We start from the raw sequence: 21,304 nt of genomic DNA on the forward strand, positions 1-21,304 counted from the left end.
GAAGGTCTCAAGCCACCCTGCCGGGAACCTGAAGAAGTTCTGTCATTCTCCCTGAGAATTGTGACCACTGAGTCCTCAGTGCCCACTGGAGGGATCGCATTCTCAGGCGAGCCTCTGGCACTAGGAAAATGTAGGATGCCATGAGGCCTAGCAACCTCAAAAAGTCGAAGGCTGGGAGACGTTGGGCATGCTGGAACTTGGTAACCATCTGTAGAATATCTTGAGCCCTCACCTCTGGTGGCGAGGCTTTTCCCAGGGAAGTGTCCAGGATCGCTCCTATGAAATGGAGTCTCTGCGATGGTATCATTTGTGACTTCTTTAAATTGAGGGAGAAGCCCAGTCTGTGAAGGAAGTGGCACACGTGATTTAGCTGGATCTGAGCTTGTTCCGGAGAAACAGCCCTGATCAACCAATCGTCCAGGTAGGGGTAGACGTGAATCCCTTCCCTCCTTAGACTTGCAGCCACTACCGACATTAACTTGGTGAAGACCCTCGGGGCGGAGGTCAGCCCAAATGGCAGCACTCGAAATTGATAGAGTTGCCAATTGCGAACCTCAGGTATTTCCTGTGTTTGAGATGGATAGGCACATGGAAATAAGCGTCCTGAAGGTCCAGAGATACCAACCAGTCCTGGAACTGAAGGGCCTGGAGGATCTGAGAAAGAGTGACCATCTTGAATTTGTCTTTTCTGAGGAATTTGTTCAATTCTCGCAAGTCCAAGATGGGTCTCAGTCCTCCGTCTTTCTTTGGAATGAGAAAGTAAGGGGAGTACCAGCCCTTGTTCCTCTCCGCTACAGGTACTGGTTCTATGGCAACTTTCTCTAGCAGGTCCCAAATTTCCTGCAAGAGGAGCGGATCTGGAGCTTTCTGAGAGCTGATCCCCGGTGGATGACTCTGAGGTATACGTAGGAAGGGCAGGCAGTAACCTTGGGCAACTGTTTCCAATGCCCAAGCATCTGACGTGATAGCCTGCCATACCGCCAGATGTTGAGTCAACCTGCCTCCTACAGGTGTCCTGTGAGGGAAGTCCTCAGAGTGGTTTTGGGGCGGCTGATGCAGATGCCGATGGTAAAGAGGTACCTGCTTTTGCTGCGGCTTTTGAATATCTACCCTGTCCACCTCGGGTAGTTCTTCTTTGACCCCTTTGAGCCGGTCGTCCTCTACCTCTTCCGAATGCGGAGTAGAAGCGAAAGGACTTGCCCCTCGCAGAGGTTCCTGTGGGACAAAAAGGAGTCTGACGGATTGCAGCTCCTAGGGATTTTGCTGCTGCTTTTGAAGTTTGCAGTTTCTCTAAACTGTCATCCGCCTTTTTCTCGAACAAAGAAGAGCCATCGAATGGCATGTTCAAGAGCCTGGCTTGCACATCTGGGGCAAAACCAGACTTTCTCAACCAAGCGAATCTCCTGGTTGATGTACTTGCCGCCATTGCTCTGCTGATACTGTCAGCCGAATCAATGCCCGTCTGGAGGGATTCGCACATAGCGTCTTTACCGTCCTGTATAATATTCAGGAACGCATCCCTTTCTTCTCCCTCCGGATGCAGTCAGCCGCTGTAGAAGCACACTCCCAAAGTGTATGGCTGAACCTAGCTCGGGTGCAAGTAGCATTAACAGATTTTAACGCCATGCTACATGCTGAAAAGACTTTCTTTGCCATAGCATCATATTTTTTATCGTCCCTGTCCTGTGGGACGGTAGGATAAGCCGTCTTGACATCGGTAGAGGATGCTGCCTGTACCACCAGACTTTCTGGGGATGGGTGTTTAGACAAAAACTCTGGGTCTGTAGAAGATACCCTGTACTTTGCAGACAGTTTTTTATTTACTGCTGGTACTACATCTGGGGTTTCCCAGTTTGTCATGATCTTTCTCTGAAGAGCTTTATGAAAAGGCACCACAGGATCCTCCTGTGGGCCTTTGTCAAGAATATCCGTGAGGTCATCTTGTTGGAAAGATTGTGAAGGTGCAAACCACCCCATGAACTCTGTGATCCTGGCCATTAAGGCTCTGTAGGGGGTTTCAGCATGCTCCCCTGGGTCTGGTTTAGCAAACTCCACCTCAGGGGAAGTGTCTAACCCACTTGCCTCATGTAAGGAATCATGAAGATCCTTTAACCTGCGCTCTTCAGAGGAAAATTCCTCTCTAATTGGGGTTACAGGTCCCTGTAACTCAAATGTGTCTTCCTGTTCAGACAATTCACCCTCTTCCAAAATTGAGGACATAGTTCTCAATTGTTCTGAACTCATAAAGGGAGTAAATCCCATTTCCAAGGCAGAGGGTGCCGAACTTGTCATTATCGGCCTCGAAAACGTCGATGTTGTCGACGCCGACGTCGAAGGCTTCGAGCGTGGCGTCGAAAACAACGGTGGAGGCCTCGAAGACCTCGACATAAGGAATTCTACTCGACAATCTCGAAGCCATCGACGTCGAGGACCTGGGGATAGTCACTGGATGTGTAGTAACCGTGATTTTTCTTGGCGTCGACGCCGGTGTCGAAGCTGGCGTCGAGTCGACAGACCCGTGTGTCGAAGGTCCCTTCGACAACGGCGTCGAAGACCTCGACCTCGACGGAACCCTCGTCGACGGCGTCGACGGAATCTTCGAGGAAGGTTTGGAGGTCATAGTCCTACTCGAGGGTTCGAGACGCGCTCGAGAGGTTTCCTTCGCCGGGTACTACGACTCGCGGCGTTTTTGACCCGAGCATCGCGCTCTCGGCAGTCTTCGAGGGGGTCGAGGCCGCTTTCTCGAAGACGCTCATCATATTTTTTCGGAATTCCTCCCATTCAGCCCGGGAACTATGTTTCGTGGGGCAAGGGATTCTTTTTGGCGAAACAGAGGAAGAGGAAGACGGAGAAGGGGATCTTCGACGTCTCCTCTTCGAGTGCTTCGATCTCGAGGAGTGATGAGACCCACTCCGAGACCTGGAGCGCGAATGGTGACGAGGAGACGAATGTCTCGACTTCGTCGACGAAGAAGAAGCTTTAAAAGTTTTATCTTTCTCCAGCTTCCCCCTACGTTCCTTCAGGGCCTTAGCTGTCATGGACATACAGTCCTCGCATTCCGAACAATGGTGTTCAGCTTCCAAACACCACAGACAAACTCTGTGAGGATCGGTCAACGACATCTTTTTCCCACAATCTCGACATTTCTTGAAGCCGGATCGAGGAGTTGTCGGTTCTGACGAGGAAGCCATTGAGTACGGATCGAATAACTCGAGGTAAATAGGATTAATCTGACTAAGAACTGAGCAACGGTATTCCGAGGCACTGAGTAAGCGCGGAAAAACGGAACTGAGCAACGGACGCTGCGCGCAGCCTTTATAGGCAGGATGACGTCGACGTCGATACGGCGGCTGTCGAGGGACATCGACTCGGAGGACGGCGACGCGCAGCGCCCTCTAGAGAAAAAATTTTCCGAGGCCAGCAGAGCTGGAAGGAGATATCTAAGATGAGGAATACGTCGGAGGACACAATCCCTTCGAAATCTATTTCTGCACAATTATTTTTTGGAAAGTTGAAATAAAAATGTTCTTCAGAATGAAGGGCAGAAACCAACCTCCTTCCTATTCTAACTCGAGTAGTAGACATCTCTATTCAGGATCTGTTTATGTAAGCTATGGTCTAACAGTTAAAGAAGTATACAAAGCCCTGAAAACGTGTGAGAAATGTATACCACACTTGCAAAACCCGATATAATGTTCTCTTGTGAAAATTCAGAGAATGAATAACTGGTTACTGTCAAAGACTAATATGCCCTGTGAAATGTTGTATTCTAGGACAATCTACTTTAAATATACTTCCACAACGTTTCTTTCACGGGCCCAGTCCCCCAAAATACTTTCAATTGGTATCTGGATTTCAATTGAGCCTTTGGACATTTATATAAATGCGCTGGTGTTTTTGAACTCATGTTTGGTTTGTCTTTTAAAAGCCCTGGCAGATAGGGATATCAACAGCTCAAGACAACACAACCTTCTTTTTAGTCTGTCCATCCACTCCCAAATTCATCTCAGGCAATATGTTTCTGTCTTGGGAAAGAATTCTTTCTGCATTCAGTCACCTTGGAAAAGGCCTTCTTAGGGAGAATTTCCATCAGCTATGTCCAGTTTGAACCCCAATCTGCTTTTCTCCTGTTTTACAGGATCTCTTTGTTTCCCGCTTTCTCAAAAACTGTGCCTCTCTTCCTATTTATTCTTCAGTTTAAATAGCCAGCACACTCAACCAGTACAGCATCATTTGGCACAGAACTTCTGGACTGGAAAGAGCATGTGATAGTTTCCCTTCACTTATTCACCCCCCCTTACTTCAATTGGTCCAATTATTTTAGCATGTCAAAGGGATGTATTTAGCTGCAAGTTAGCCCTTTCTTAATTGGACTGAAATATGTTGTGCTCTTATCATTTCTTATAGGGACCTGTGCCAGAAAAAAAAACTACATATTAAGATAGCAAGACATTTCTGAATTAATAAACATCCGTCATGTTTCTGTGGCTGTATGCACAACAGAGCTATTACATTATGCAATATAACCTTATTTTTACATAATTAGGCCACTCCACTGAAATGTAGTCTTTGTTTTTACATCAGACAAAGGGTTCAACAATTAGAGTTTATCATTTATTTCTTTATTTGTCACTTTAAAAACCCATTATTTGGAAGGCGGCCCAAAATAACATGCTTTTTTGGGTCTTGTTATCAACAGAAAATGCCGGCTGAAATCATGTTGATAGGTTGATTTCATGAAACAGACACATAATGGATGAGGCTTTATTGCTCTGCCAGGTCAGGTTCAGGAGGCCGCAGCTATTTCAATTTGCCCTTACTGACAGGCCATGCATTCAATAATGACATTCCAGTGAGGCCATCCAGTGAAACGTGAAATAAATAATAGGATCATGGAAATACTACATTTGGGGTGCATTTCTTACTTTTCTGGTCTTTTAGATACACGCATCTTTCTTTGCTACACACAGCTTGTCCATTAATCTCTTTTAATGGCTTAGTCATAGTGATTAAAAATGGGGCCTGTTTCACAGAAAGCCGCTCTGTACATAAAAAAACCTATTCAGAATTCACACTAAATTGACAATTTTGAGGTTAAATGTTAAAGAAAATGCCCCCTTTATTACATTCTCATCACCAGCAAAAATTACACAAACTGTGGGTTTAGCAACAGATGTAACTCAATCTACTAGATAATATGTAATACACATTTTGTCAATCATCTCCTTGCAGAATACTGAAATACAATGTAAGTCTGCATGTAGGTAGGTAGATAATACATTTGTAGAGTGCACTATTCGCCTCGGAGGAGGCATTGAGGCCCTATCACATCAGAAAACTACTGTCGTCCACGCCAATGTGATCATTAACTTGGAAACAGCCAATTCTTGAAGCAATGTCTGAACTCAAAGTGGTTCTGGATGGTTCAAAGGCATGAAGGGAGGCCATTCCATAGACTAGGTGCCAAAAACCAAAAGGATTGTCCTTCCCAATGCTGCTATTTGGGATGCAGGACTTTCAACCGATTGGCAGAAGCAGATCTTAACTGTCTGCCAGGGGGTGTATCGCACCAACCGATTAGGAATTAAAGCCGGACTTTTATTATGAAAAGCTTTGTGTACCATACAGAGTGTCTTAAATTCTATCCTTAATCAGTGCAGATCTATAAGAACAGAAATATGAGCTTGTCTGTTCAGGTGAAAAAGAAGTCTAGCAGCAGCATTAAGAATTAGTTGTAGGTTGACAATCTTTTTTCTTTGGCAGGGTAAGATACATAGTATTACAGTAGTCCAGACGACTCAAAATAAAAGCATTAATGAGTTAGATTCTTGCTGGGAAAGTGAAATAATCCTAAACACTTTTTAAGGATCATTACTAGAAAAAGAGCTGCTCATGAGTTTCTTTATTTGTGTCAAAAAGGAAATATTATAATCGAGCCAAACACCAAGACTGTGAACAGGACAAATGGGTTCATGACACGGACCTAAAGAAGGCCCAGAGCTAGTATGCCAACTCTTGGAGCCAGGGAGTCAGAAAACACAGGTGCCCGTACTGGGCTGCTTTTAAAAAAAAACATGACCTCTGTTTTTTGTGTGTTAAATTGCAAACCATTTAAGAACATCCATAGCCCAACTTGTTCTATGCATGATTTAATTTCCTAATTTCCAATGGTCGATACCATCTAGGTGCAGAACAATTTGGGTATGATCTACAAACATATAAAAACACATCCAAGCAGCATGTTTAAGATCTGCCAGGAGTTTCAAATCCAAATTAAAAAGAAGGGATTAATTAACGGAAGAGCCCTAGGGTACACTGCATATAATAGGTCTTAAATGGGAAAAGAAGGGTGTGAGAGATATCTGTTGTGTTTGTTCTCTCGGATATGATGTGATGAATTTCCAAGGTATTCCTTTGAAGCCCATTCTATAGAGACGTTGCAGGAGTAATCATGGTCTATGGTATCAAAAGCCGGGAATAGGTCCAACAAAATGAACACACCTATTCCTCCTGAGTCAATCTATCTCCTCAAGTCGTCCACAGCTGCCGTGACTACTGTAAGGGTGCAGAAGTAAGGCAAGGACACAATGGTGGCATGTTACTGGATATAAACCGGATTTGCTCACCAATCTCGATTCAAGCCTACATTCTGTCCGTATCATCTTGACCTTTCCTCTGCTTTTTTCACAGTCAATCACGCCATCCTGATTAATCGACTGCGTGAGAACCTAGGCATCACGGATCAGGCCCTGGAGTGGTTGACCTCCTTTAACCTCTCACCCAGGCTCTTTAATGTCTACTTGGCCCCTTTGGCCCACCTGATCTCTACCTTCTCCTCTAACTTTCAGTGTTATGCGAATGACATTCGGATTTCGTTTAGGCTGCCCTTAGCCTCCTCTGCACTCTCGCTCATTCCCGACTGTCTATCCGCGATTCAGGATTGGTGCACCTCCAACAAACCCTGCCTTAATGCCATTAAGACTGAGAACCTTCTCATTGGGACCCCTGCTCCCACTTTTCCTCTGTCACTCTGGCCGTCCTCCTTGGTCCTTCCTCCTTCGCCTTCCTGTGAGGCAAAAAACTGTGGTTCTCTCTGGGATGGAATACTGCAATAGCCTCCTTCTCAATCTGCCTGCCTCTACTCTCTGCCCTCTGCAACTAATCCAGAACTGGACTGCAAGACGTGTCCTTGGCCTCAAGTCCAGGGATCATCTCTCTCCAGCCCTGACATCTCTCCACTGGCTCCCGGTGGCTGCAAGGATCAAGTTCAATACCCTCTGCATCATCCACAAGGCTTTCTGGGGCCTGAGCCCACACTAAAATGTTAATAGATGTCTTTATCATTTTTAATGTGTTTTTAAATTATGGCTACAGCACTGCCCGATTTGCCCATCCTATGTTTTACCATGGCCGAGAAGTCTCTAGGACACAAGTCAATAAGGGTATTTAAAGTGTGTTCTGTAAACCATGTCTCGGTTAGGCATAATAAATCCAACTCATGGTCAACAATTAAATCATATATGAGAAAATGATTTAAGTCAGCTGAGCGTGTATTAAGTAGTGCGGCCGAGATGGCAGCATTTTTAATTAGGCGGCTTTCCAGAGAGAACCAATTCAAGTCTACATCATTTAAGTCAGGGCGTTCTGTAGGTGGTTCCCAATTCCCTTCCTAAAAGTCTCCCTGTGTCTTCAATTGTTCCAAATAAAAACGAGGAGCCTGAGGGGTCGAGGAGACAGACGCATGTTCTTTATGCTACATGGTTGCATAAATACAGAATTGCTCTTTGCCTTAGGTAATTTCATTTTTCAAATAAAGCACTTGATTGTGATTAACCTTCATTTACATATTTCAATGCAAAGCCCATCCAAATGCAAATTATTTCATTGAAAGTGTAACATTTAGTCAAATAACTGCTACCTTCTGAACATGTCATTATTTACTTCTTGACAGATTTGAACTGTGAATTATGTTTCTTGCATACCGCAGTGCCTCGTGCAAGGTGAATCCTTCAACGTGGTCGAGTTAAAAAAAAAAAAACAACGTCTAGCCAAAGGAGTGTGTCCTGGGCTGACCTCTGTCCACGAATAGCAGTTTGTGTGCTGTGTTAGGACCGCACATAAATGACTTTACGCTTTCTTCCATCTCCGTCATGTAATTCCACTGTCCGAAGAGATGGGCTTTGGATTTCCGTCATGTCCTAGTTCTCCACTGTGAACAATCCTAAAGAAATCTTCCTATTGTGGGATTTATTTCTAAACAAAACCCTCAAATCTGTGTAATGAAACAATGCAGCGTGGGCAAAAAACACACTTTCCTTGGAAAGGGGAGGAATTGGCACTGATGCAATGTAGGGCCAAAAATAAAACGTGTTAGCACAAATAGCAATAAAAAGCAAAAGAGAGCTGGCACTAAACATGGATCTGGAACTAAAAAGCCATGTCAGTTGATCATGTTAACTGCCAGCTGCATTGAGCTGCTCGGGTCCTGGTCACCTCCCATTCTGGGAACACAATTGGGTACATAAAATGTAGTGAGTCAGACCTGGGTGCCATGTGTGGCTAGGAACCAACCTGCCTCTCCAAGCCATGGGTATATGGATGAATATGTGAGATTCCTGGCTATGGACAGTATGGAGCCAGGAACCTGCAACAAATACATGGGGTATGCATGGAGGGGGGGTGGGGGCGGGGGTGGAGGCAAAAGGAGGCAGGACAAACCCGCAATAACATAAAGCAAACTTGTGTAAGATTTGAACAGCTAGTAAATGGCGTATGTATCTGGCCATATGTCAGTATATGTCAAATGCCCATCTCATATCTATACACAAGCCACAACAACTGCCTTTGCCAATGCTGTGTTTTAACAGGACTTTGAGGCAAGGAACAGATGCGTGGATACACATATTGCTTAATAATCAAGGGTCTGAAGGCACCATCAGTTAATACTTTTTTTATTACACCAAAAGATCATTTACAGACACAATTAAGATATGAAAACTGCTTAGAAATGCACGTTAAGGCCCTATACTACACAAAGTGTAATGTTACTGTATGAAAGAGCTACCTCAAAGAGAACCCAGGAAAAAGTGGCTACCCTCATACCCGCTTCCCACTTGCTGTTGCCACTGAACATTCAGGCTGGGATTCTAGCTTTCCTTCAGGATCTCCTAGTGACAGAAATGATGCGAAGTAAACGGAGCTGCCAGCTTGCTCACCAGAAAAGGAGAACTCAGCAATGACACCCATGCAGGACCCCTGCCATTGGGGGGGGGGGGGGGAGGGTGGATTCGGAAATCTTTTAATATGAACTGCGAGTAGTCTCAATATCCTTAATACACTTCTCCCAGGACTCACCTGTATGCTGAGCACAAGCCCATGGGAAGTACTGGATAGGGCTATGGGGACGATGAACTAGGCTGCAGAGCTGTCCGGCCAGGAGTCCAATGAAGAGCTTGTTGGGCATATTGCACAGCTTGTGGTTTGTATTTGCAGGTCCCTATAACGAGTGTCCACTGTATTCAAAGTTGGCATTGGCAATCCACCATTTATTAGTCTGCTCCAGCGGGGTGGGTCCCCTTTCAAAAAAGCACAGGCACTCTCAGGACAGGGAATTTGGGCTGTGTTTTATATACAAAGTGTACCCTTGGGGGAGCACCCGCCCCTCCTTCATAGCCTGCAAGTGTAGGGCCCACAGAGGAAGGAAGGCATCCCCCTGCACTATCTGGCAAGTAGAGGTTAGCCCACTCCCAGTAAAGCACCACCAGGTTAATGTGCAGCGACCTGTCTTTCCGCCCCTGCTTTGGATACTGTACACCAACGTTTAACAGCAGCTGCCGATGCAACTCTGGAGACATGTTTTTACAACACCTGTGACAACCTGTACTTATCCAATAATGCAGCGTGGGGTCATGAAAGGACAACACCCCCATACCAAGGTGTCTGCTACAGTACACGGCTGAGAAAGGGAACACAATCAGCAGACACTTGAAACGGGTTAATAAGTCAACGCCTCAAACTCGCATATCAGAGGCAACCAATTATCCTGTCTGAAGCCTATGCTTGTAAAACTATCCGCTACTTATAAAACGGTCTGCTGCGCACGAGCAAGAGATTGGGTAAGTGGCTTGCGTACAGATCAAATGCACTTGCCATGAAATTGATTCTCTTAAAGTATTACTTCGAAATCGTGATCCAAGGTAAACGCATGGACTGCGAAGGAGGCCGGAAGCTGACACCGCGGCGACTGGCAGGTATTATTCTTTCTGGTCTTTCCAGGGCACTATGAAAGCGCAGCCCACCCGTCGCATGCCCTCAATTACACGATGGGCCGGGTGGTCTAGATCAGGTATGGTTGTACACAAGGACGGTCCGCTGAAGATGGTGTCAAAAGACGGACACGGCTTGGAGTACATACATTTTTTTTTAAAACACGCAGGCGAGCGAGTGTGGCTATCAGGTGCACTGGGTGAAATATTAATTAATTAATCTTTTATAACGCACTAATACCGGAGACCAATCTTAAGCACGGCACCGGGATTCAAAGCTGTGTTGCTCTGCGTTGTCTTGCTTCCGAGACAAACGTGTTGCTCCTTAGCTATACTCCAAACCCTCGCTTCTAGGCGCTGAGATACATTACCGAAAGTGGTACGCGAATTGTTAAGTATATAACAGGTGCCTGTATTATATAATTTAACAAATCGACGCAGGCAGCTTGAAAGGCTTAAACCGCCACATATGTCTGACAGGCACACCTGTACCAGTCAACATGAACAGAGGAACAGAGGAAGCAAATGATATGCTTAACTACCATTAAACAACGCAGTTTCTGCATATTAAGTTGTGTATACGCACTATCCGCAACCTTAAACTATGTAGTTGCAAACTGTGTAGTGTACAGTCACTATGTATTTACTGAATACTATAATGTGTATGTTCATTGTGTGTAATGGGAAATCGATTTAACACCACATCCTACTGCAATTTTGAACACCTTTTCCGGATTACTTACACCAAATGTAGTGCATGGACTCCGTGTTCTAACAGTCAGAGCCAGCAGATTTTAAAATGTTTCACCAACTTCCAAGAATGCCAGCTGGCCCCAGTAATTGGTATATAACAATTGGAATTCCTGAAAACACTATTAGGCTAGAAAATCAATAGTTATTGCAAATGTATTCAGAGTGAGTGCTTTATGAAAAAATAAAAAAGACTACAATTCCAAATTCATGAACACTTAGTAATAAACAGCAATCGTGCTGACCCATGGATCCCTAAAAGAACATATCATGGTAACAAAGGCAACATCCTCGACCTAATCATCACTGCACTATCTTCTCTCCACTACAGCTCTCCTCTCCTGCTTGACTAGTCTGACCACCTTGCTGTGCTGCCTTTCAACATCCTGCGTACGACCCCAGTCAAACACTCCGATCAGAAACACAGGTCCTTCAAGAACTTCCCAGTGGAAGCCCTCACAAAAGACCTCGCCAAACCTACACCTTACATGGATAGAACACCCCCAACATAACTGCGACTCTCTATTGGAAGCACTCAACGTCACCCTCTCAGCCTCCATCGACCAACACACACCTCTGAAACAACACACCTGCAAAACAAAACTGTTAGCACCGTGGTACACGCAAGAACTCAACCTCAGCAAAAAGGTCATCTGGAAACAAGAGAAAACCTGGTGCTGCTCCAGGACTGCATCCAACCTGGAGCTGTTCAAGGAACTCTGAGAAACCTGCCAACAACTAATCAACACAGCCAAGGCCTCCTACTATCAGAATACCATAGCAGAAGCCAACAAAAGCAGATCACTCTACAAAGCAGTAAGCACTTGGTCAACCCGTTACCCAAACCCGGCCATACCACACTCCATCGAAAAATCCACCTCCATCAACACCTTCTTGATCGACAAAATCAGAAAGATTCGCCAGCACATAAGACACAAGCTCTGCATCCATAGACCCACCTCACGTCCCTACTCGCAAAATCGCCACACCCTGGTCAACATTCAAGACACTCACGAAAGAGGACCTGGTAGAAACGCTGGCCGCCATCAAAGCTGCATCGTATACAGATTAAATCCTCCAAGCATCATCCTCAAGACCCTCCCAGCAGAAGCTCTACTTCCCTTCCTGGAGATCATCAACAGCTGCGTAACTCAAGGCAACTTCGCATGGACCCTAAGGACAGGACAAATCCTCCCTCTACTAAAGAAACCCACTCTGGATCCAGACAACCTAGGTAACTATTGCCCCATCATCCATCTTCCCTTCCTAGGCAAGATCGAGAAAGTGGTAGCCGCACAACTGCAGCAACGCATCAACACCGACAATCTCCTCCAAACCTACCAATCCAGATAAAGACCCAATGCAATATGGAGACAGTAACCTTACAGGTGGTTGATGACGTCCTCAACATCCTTGACGATGGCCACCGCTGCTTCCTAGTACTACTCGACCTCTCGCCTGCTTTCGACACAGTAGATCACCAGGCGCTTCCAGGGATCAGCAACCTTATCCTATGCTGGTTCAAGTCCTACCTCACCAATCGCAAGCAGTTTGTTCAGATATACTCCTCTAGATTGCCAATGCTACCCGTCACCCGTGGAGTCATGCAGGGTTCCCTCCTCTCCCCAGTGATCTTCAATCTATACATGGAGCCGCTAGGAGCCCCCCTAGACACACACAACATCCAACAACTCACCAACAACACACAGTTATACCTCAAGATCGACTCTATCAAGGACATTCATAGGCTCAAAACCTGCCTCGCGCTGATCCAGCCTTGGATGGCCAGTGCATACTTGAAGCTCAACCCTTCTAACACTGAATTCATACCCCTCAACAGCAACACCAAACACCCAGACATACTGACCTGGTTATCAACCATGAACCCTGAGTGCTTCACAGCCGAGCTCACCTCCTGCGCCAAGTCCCTTGAGTTCAACATCGACAAACACCTTTCCTTCAAGACAAACATAGCTAAGAAAGCTCAGACAGCTTGGTATCAGCTCTGCCTTCTGTGAAAGGTCAATACCTTCCTCCTTCCAGTCAGCTTTAGATCCACCATTCAAGCACTGGTCCCATCTCACCTGGATGGGGGCAATGCACTCCTTGAAGACCTTGCATCATGCTCCCTTGTGCCCCTGAGAAGTGTCCTACATGCGGTTGCACGCCCTATCAAGGCTCTTTGTAGATATAACCTCATCACCATGACCCTCATCGACCTTCATTGGCTCCCAGTGCACGCACAAATCAGCTTCAAGTAGTGCTGCATCATCTATAAACCAGTTGCCCTCAAGTCACCCAGAAACTCGGCATCGCTGGCGGACAGCGCAACACCAGAAGACAGGACACATGCAGACGATGCAAAAAGGAATGGACCATAAAACAAGCCTTCTCTGACTACGGGCCAACACTATGGAACCTCCTTCCCCATCGGCATCAGACTTGCCCCCACGCTCCTACAATTGAGAAAATAACCTTAGACCCACCTCGCCACTAAGTCTCTCCACCTCAACACCTAGGCCCTCACATCGCCCCTCGCACCACCTGACTCGCTAGATGCTGCCCGCACATCTACCCGCCACACAGTACAGTGTACCCCTCCTCTGTCACCCTCTGTATCTCTCCTACCCCATTATGTATATCTGTTCTGTTCCCACTGAAAGGTGCTCCGTAATGTATCTGTAATGTTGCACACATCTGTAAAGTGCTACGTTATGCATCTGTATTAGTGTATATCTCTGTAAAGCGATATGTTGCTTCTCGAAGCTAGGTCCCTGCGCAATAAATACCATAATAATAACACAAATAATATCACACACTGTGGGGAGAATCAAAGGCAAATGAAGACTGGCTGAACTCTAAGTTAGAATTGCCAGAAAAGTGCCTTTTTCCAGATTAATTTATGTCATATCACTTCCATTGATATGCATAAGGAACACCTGTGGTATGCGGGTAGTCGCCTGTGCAACTGAGAGACAGCACTCGAAACATGGTATGGGCCGTGCCGCAAACATGACAAAAGTCAAGTGGAAGGATGTTGTGAAGTGTTCTGAATGGTGCGCTTATGCATTTTCCATAATGTACATACTGTATACATTATAAGTTACTCACTGTAGTGACTAACAGTCCCCTTTCCTCCATACTGCATGGGCGTCCCTTCCAGGGGATGGGAGATGGAACCTTTTTCACCAGAAAAAACCTTCTTCCCCTTTAAATTTAGAGGCTCGCAGGGGTGCGGCCCTGGGAGCATGCGCTGCCCTGAATGCGCCCTCTGGCACCACACCTCAGTCCCCATTGGTGCGTCGACAATAGATTTAACACTGCCTAATGACACCATTTTTATTAGGGGGGAGGATGGTGGGACGTATCGAGGAAAGGGACTTAGGACTATGAGTACATCAGTCACTACGGTGAGTAACTCATAATTACTCTTACATCCCGTCCCCTTTCCTCCATACTGCATGTGTGATTACAACTGAATGTAGCCCCAGGGTGGAGAGGAGACCCTCCTTAAGCAAATAGGTTCCTGAGAACCGCCTGTCCGAAAGCCGCATCAGATCTAGAGCTGGCATCCAAACAGTAATGCTTGCAGAAAGCCGTGGGAGTGGCCAAAGTGGCCGCAATGCTTATGACCTGTCAAGGGGCATGGCGCTGGAACGCGATGGCTGTTGCCTTGGCCCTGACTGCGTGGGCATGCTTGTTGGCCGGAAGTGGCTTGTGCTGGGCCTTGTAGGCTTCTTTGATGGCCAAGACCATCCAGCGGGATATGGAGACCTGATAGCCAGGTCTTGAGCCTCTGAAAGTGACAAACAAGACGTCCGATTTGCGGAAGCCCTTGGTTCTGTCCTGTTTCAGGGCACGCCTGACATCCAGGCAGTGCAGCACTCTGTTCTTCATCCGTAGGATCGGCAAGTAACGTAGGAAGGACTTTTTCCTCGTTCAAGTGGAAAGCAGACAGCACCTTGGGTAGAAATGCAGAGTGTGTCGGCAGGACTACTTTGACCCTGTCAAAGGTTGTATATGTCTCTGAGGCGACCAGCGCCTGGATTTCGCTGACTCTACGAGCCAAGGTGAGGTCACCTCCTAAGGCTGTCTTGATGGTGACCAGCCTGATGTCTGCGGACGCCATTGGCTCAAACGGTTTGTGCGCCAGGCTGCCCAAGACTATGTTAAGGTTCCACACAGGGTGCAGCCTCTTGATGGGTGGGTAGGGCTCTGCGAGCCCAGTCAGATGTTTCTTGACGATAGGATTGGCGGAGGAGGTCACCTCCTTTGTGTTCCTGTAAGCCCCAAAGGCTGCGAGGTACGTACGGCAGGTGTCCACCTGCCCGCCCGAGTGGGTGAGGTGCGCCGAGAAGGAGAGCACTTTGTCCAAAGTACATGCCAGGGGGTCGATTTCCCTGGAGATTGCCCAGTGGCAGGACCTGATCCATTTACTTTTATACTGGGCCCTGCCACCCTTGTTCCTAGCGCCCTATATGATTTCCAGATTAGCCTAGGAGAGGCTGAGGTGCCTTAGCATTACCTGCTCAGGCAGCACGCTGTGAGGGCTAGCTTCTGTGGCGTGTGCTGGCCGACCCTGCCTCCCCGCTGCACCCTAATATGTGCTGGGTCCGTCGGTAGGTGAATCGGAGGCATCTCCGAGAGGCTGAGCAGCTCCGAAAACCATGACCTGACTGGCCACCATGGAGCTATTAGAATGATGTTGAGCTGGCGAGATGCCTTGATTTTGCAAATCAGTCTGTGAATCAGCAAAGTGGGCAGGAAGGCGTAAGCCGTCATGCCGTTTCACTGAAGTCAAAATGTTTCGCTCATGGAGCCGGGGCCCTGCCCCTGCCAGGAGGTGGACTGACGGCACTTCTTGTTGTGCCAGGTGGCAAAGAGATCCGCCTGGGGATGACCCCACCTGTTGAAGATCTCCTGGATAACGATGTCATTTAGCTGCCACTCGTAATTGTCCGCCCCTAACCTGCCACGCCTGTCCGCAATCAGGTTGGATATCCCCGGGAGGTGGACTGCCGTGAGGTAGATGTCGTTTTTCAGGGCCCGCTCCCACATGCTGATTGCCAGTCTGCACAGAGGAGGGGATCTGGTGCCTCGCTACTTGTTGACATAGTACATGCTGGTCGAGTTTCTGTCTCGATGAGGACAACCTTGCCCCAGAGAAGTGGGAGGAATGCTCTGAGTGCTAACCAGATGGCGTTCAGCTCTAACCAATTGATGTGGTATTCCTGCTCCTGTAGAGTCCAGGTGCCGTGGACCGAGGGATTATCCAGGGTGGCTCCCCAGCCTTCGAGCGAGGAGACTGTGTTGATGGTGGCCTGCGGGGAGGGAGGTCGGAAGGACTTGCCCAGCCAGGTTGCAGTCCCTGGACCACCATGTTAGGTCCGGGTGGAGAGATGGAGGAATGTTGAACATCTCAGATTGAGAGCCCGCTCCTGATTCCATGAGGCCGCGAAGTGCAGCTGAATCCTCCTCAGTCTTGTGTGTGGGACGGATAAAAGGGCCACCGCCAAGAGATCTAGGAGATGCTGGTACCACCATGCTGAGGTCACGTCCCTGCTGAGGAAGTGTGTGGTGGCCCTCTTGATGGCCGAGATCTTGTCCTCCGATGGAAATAGCTTCTCGGAGCTCGTGTCCCAGAGGCCCAAGAATGTCAAGGTCTGTGTAGGCAGGGTGGTGAACCGCTTCCGGAGATGTAGCCCTAACGAGCCAGTCGTCAAGGTATGGGTAGATGTGGAAGCCCTGCGCTCTGAGGAGGGCAGCCACAGCATTCATGAGGCTGGTAAAGACTCTGGGGGCCAAGTTGAGGCCAAAAGGAAGGACCATGTATTGGAAATAGTAGCCCATGATCCTGAACCGGAGGAAAGAACAATGGGGCTGCCAAATCGGGACGTGTAGATACGCAAACTTCAGATCGAGGGAGCACATCCAGTGTCCCTTGCACAATATCTCCACTATAAAAGCTGGCGTAACCATCTTGAATTTTTGTAGGGGTAAGGAGAGGTTGAGGGCGGAAAGGTCCAGCACAACTCCCAGGCCCACCTGGTGGTTCTTCTTAATTGTGAAAATCCTGGAGTTAAAGCCCAAGCATCGCTGGGAGGCTGGGACTTCCTCCACTGCCTGGCTCTCTACGAGCAACCGGATCTCTGCCAGAAGAGTTGCTGTCCCAACTTGAGGGAGTGGAGGGGAGGAGGGGGAAGAGGCTGGGATGGGTAGGCGGTACCCCGTGGATACTACAGAGAGGATAAAGGGGTCCATGAAATTCTGGCAGCAGAAATGTGCATGGAGAGCAAACCTGCCCCCCACTGTAGACACGTCGACCCGAAGGGGAGTGTCATGCCTTCTTTTCCTCAGAGGCTGTCGCAGAGGAGGGGGACTGGAAAAAGCCCTAAGCCCCATTCCCCTTTTTGTTGATTGCGCTGATTTGGAGTTGGCGAGCCGTCAGCCTGCCTGGATCTCTGTTCCTGGAAACTGCAGAACCCTTCGTACATACAGCTCTTGTCAGAGCGCTGCTGTAACTGGGTGTATGATTTGGGCGTGGTCTTTGTCAAGATGAATAAAGACTTGGCTGTCTGTGAGCTGTTTTTCTTCTTGTCCAGCTCTTTGTCCGTGGTGGAGTGCAAGAGATACCCCCCCCCCTCGAACAACAGGTCTAATATGCGTTCCTGGACGTCCAGGATGAATTTCGTTGCCCGGAGACAGGCTGTCCTCCTCATGTCTGTGGCGATACAGGCGGCACGGCCAGAAGTAACAATATGGGCCACGGTGGATTCCATGAGGTCCTGCACCACCAGCTTGGCCTCAGCCAGTCCCGCCTTAAAACGTGATTGCCTCTGCATAGGAAGTTCCAGTAGGAAGTCCGCAATTTCCCACCATGAACCTTTGCTAGCGGCAGCCAGTATGGCATCAGTGTTAGCCTGACGAAGATGCAAGGACGCGTTGTAATACAGCTTCTTCCTGTATGCCTCCAAGATCTTCTCCTTCTTGCCTAGCTGCGTCTCCGAGGAGGAGGCTGAGAACGACTGAGGCTTGGAGTATAGTGATGCGGCAGTGATCACATAGGAGTGTGGCTAAGGATGGGCCGATAGCAAGAGTGTATCCCCCTCCATCTGCCTGTACTTGGCATCCAGGTGTCGATTGACCGGCTGGACAGTGTAGGGCTTGAGCCAACCCTTCTTGACCAGGGAGACTACATCAGTGGAATTCCTGTTTTGGCCGAGGGGTGTCGTGTGAGGACTTCAGCAAGCACCCCCTCCGCCGTTTGCTCGACCTCGGGTTGAGGTAGGCCCAGATACTCCACCAGCACCGCAAGACATTCATGGACGGCCCTGGCTGAGGATGGCGTGCCAGGATCCTCCTCCTTATCCGTATCCTGTGGGTCCGGAGGATCCTGCGTAGGTGGAGGAGTAGCAGGAGACAGAGGCTGGGGTAAGGGGACTGGAGCCGGAGGCTTAGGTGGAGGCTGGGCAGCTAGAGGCAGAGGCTGCACTCGGGCTAAGGGCGCCGGCAGAGGAGCCTGTGGTGCCGGTAGCATCGGAAGGAGCATGTCCCTGATGGCCTCCCTGAGGATAACACCCATCTTAGGGGACTTCATGAGCCTGAGGAACCTCTCAAAAAACATGTCTTCACAGGCCGGAGGAGTGGTATGGGATACAGACGGGTAGTGGGAGGCTGCTGGAGCTGCTGCATACCCTGCCCGTGGGGACGCAGAGGGAACCTGCCCTGCGCAAATGAAGGATATGCTGTAGGCCACGTACCTGGTTGAGGCCAGTCCCACCTCAGGTGCCGATGTCTGGCGCGGCGCCCATTTTGTCAAGCTGCCTTCCACGTGCCTGCGTCGTGTTGCTCGGCTTGCTGGGCCGAGCCTCCTCCAAGACTCTTGAATGTGGATTGTGAGGCCTACCCTGCTCCTCGGGCCTAGACCCGGTAGGTGTAAAGCCCTCAAGCTGTGGGCCGGTAGAGCTGCATTTAGGCACCCCCTTGGCCGTATTGCCGGTACTAGGACGTGGCCCCTCGGACATAATTCCGGTAAAAGGTCTGAACCCCTCGGGTGTAGACCCAGTCAAAGAACTTTCCGGTCCCTCAACACTGTCACCGGGAGGATCCAAGGATCCTTCAGGCAGTAGGCCGGTAGCTGGAGCAGCCTCTGTGCAGGTGCTGATACCAAGACCTGAGTGGCCTGTGCCACGCGGGCGAGTCCTTGGGACGCTGTACAAGCTTGCCAACCGTGGTCTGGGCCAATGCAACATAGGCAGAGTGCGTAGGGGTCTGAAGTTGGGAAAAGCCCATCACAGGATGGATACCTGCTGAACCCTGTGGAAGTCGACACGCACAGGGGAGGAGCAAGACTCCCGAGGACCGAGCACCTGAATGATAAAAAAGACAAAGCGAAGAAGTATCCGTGCGTGTAATTACATGGCCGAAGTCAAACCCAGGAGCGCTGGTGATTTCGGCCCGTTCCCGTCGATGCAGAAAAGGGGACTGAGGTGTGGCGCTGGAGGGCGGAGTCAGGGCAGTGCATGCTCCCAGGGCCGCATCCGTGCGCGACTCTAAATTTAAAGGTGAAGACGGTTTTTTTTCTGATGAAAAAGGTTCTGTCTCCCATCCCTTGGAAGGGACGCCCATACAGTATGGAGGAAAGGGGATGGGATGTAAGAGTACAAGTGAAGAACATGAAACATTTCAATAAGAGTCTTTCTAATGTAATGTTTTATTTATTTTCCCAATCACTGTCGGATTATTGTAAAACGTTTAAAAAATATGGTGGATTGAACATAATATCTTACAGTGCAAATATGTCAAAAAGCAATGGTTCTCTTGTATTGTTTTAATAACACGTGTGTTCAAGTTAACCAGAGTTTCCTCTGAGTGCAAATTAGCCCCCACCCGTTGGAGTATATAAACAATAACTTTAAATTCAGGGGGCGCTGTTGCGCGGCTCATAAAATGGCCACTGCCTGAGACTGCTCCTGTAGAGGCTCGAATATATGGTGGAAAATCCTGCGTTCCTGGGATGAATTGCCCTGAGTACGGTGTGGCATGATAGGTCGGAACCTGCTCGGCACCTGAAGTGCCGGTTTTGAATGTCCTGGGCTGCGCGGGCTTCCTCTCCTCTGGACTGGGACTATTGCGGCCTTAATCTGGTGAGCCACCCTTCCCCCCCCGGAGCGGCTGCGAGGATCCTCCTCCCAGCCGCGCGCGACTGCTTGGTGAGGCCTCCATCGCTGCTGCCCCGCTCCTCATCACCGGCTGGGGAATCGGAGCCCGTGTGGCGGGAACTGGGGGCTCCCCTGTTGAATTGGACCTTGCCGGCTGCCCTGCCCCGGGGGTGGCCGGGAGGCGGCCCCATTGGGAGGTGGCGGAGCCTCTGTCACTGCCTACCTGTCATTGCCGTTCCGCGGATCCCGCGCCTCCTTTCCTGCAGTCTCACTGGCAAGGGAGGTTGGGTAGCGCTCATCTTCTGCGGGGCGCATTGGGTGCTTCCCCGGAGGACTTTCGGACCAATAGCTTGCAGGCCTGCTCGCGACGCTGAGGGGCGGCTCCATCGTTCCATCGCTGCTCCTCCCCAGTCCTCGGCGGGTTCCCCACTCCAGCTCCACACTCTTGCGGTGAGTCAGGGGGCCGGAGGTGGAGCAATTTTCTCCAGTCCTGACGCCTGCTCCCTTCATCTAGGCGTGCTCAGGGGCCTTCTCCCCTGGCATATTCTTTATCAGAGTTGGGGGCTGACCCAGCTCAGTTTGCCTTCGTGGAGCTGGGTCCTTCATTATATGGCTGGACCCCTGATTGGTGCTCTGTGGAGGATTAACATCACTATCCAGTAGTGGATTGGGGTAACCGGACACAACAGGGCCAAACCTTGACCCGGAGTGGACACCATTTCAGCTGGGGGTTTTGACTGAGAGCCGCGCGGGGGGCTGCAACCTTCCTCTACCTGCTGGACTTTCCTGCTCCATACAGCGCAGCCCCTAATATGATCAGCCTGGACTGTAAAACCACCTTCTGCCTCTCGACGGTTTCATCATTTGGTTGTAACACCTGGAGCCCACTGCTCATCTGGTTCCCTCGGCTGGCCCTACGGGGTTCCCCGCGGCGCACCCATCGTTCCTCAGCTTACTCTATGAACACCACATTTCTTTTGTGTGGGTTAGCCCCCCCCGGAATGGGTAACCAAAAGAAACAAGTAAGGATGGAGCAGTATACTAGGGTTGACCCTCCACAAAATTAGGACGAGCCTGGCCCCTCCCAACTGGTTATGTCGGCCCTAAATCAGACGCTGTTAGCCCTGA

At 49.1% G+C, this 21,304-nt stretch overlaps 1 protein-coding gene across 2 annotated transcripts in view; it reads right to left on the reverse strand.

Moving 5' to 3' along the window:
- The window catches only part of ARL15 (ARF like GTPase 15), a 1,924,177-nt gene that overhangs the window by 75,706 nt on the left and 1,827,167 nt on the right, over nucleotides 1-21,304 (reverse strand). The gene's annotated exons all lie outside the window — the stretch shown is intronic.

This window comes from Ambystoma mexicanum, chromosome 6p, assembly GCF_040938575.1.
Source record: "Ambystoma mexicanum isolate Mex_15411 chromosome 6p, UKY_AmexF1_1, whole genome shotgun sequence".
Classification (NCBI taxonomy): domain Eukaryota; kingdom Metazoa; phylum Chordata; class Amphibia; order Caudata; family Ambystomatidae; genus Ambystoma; species Ambystoma mexicanum.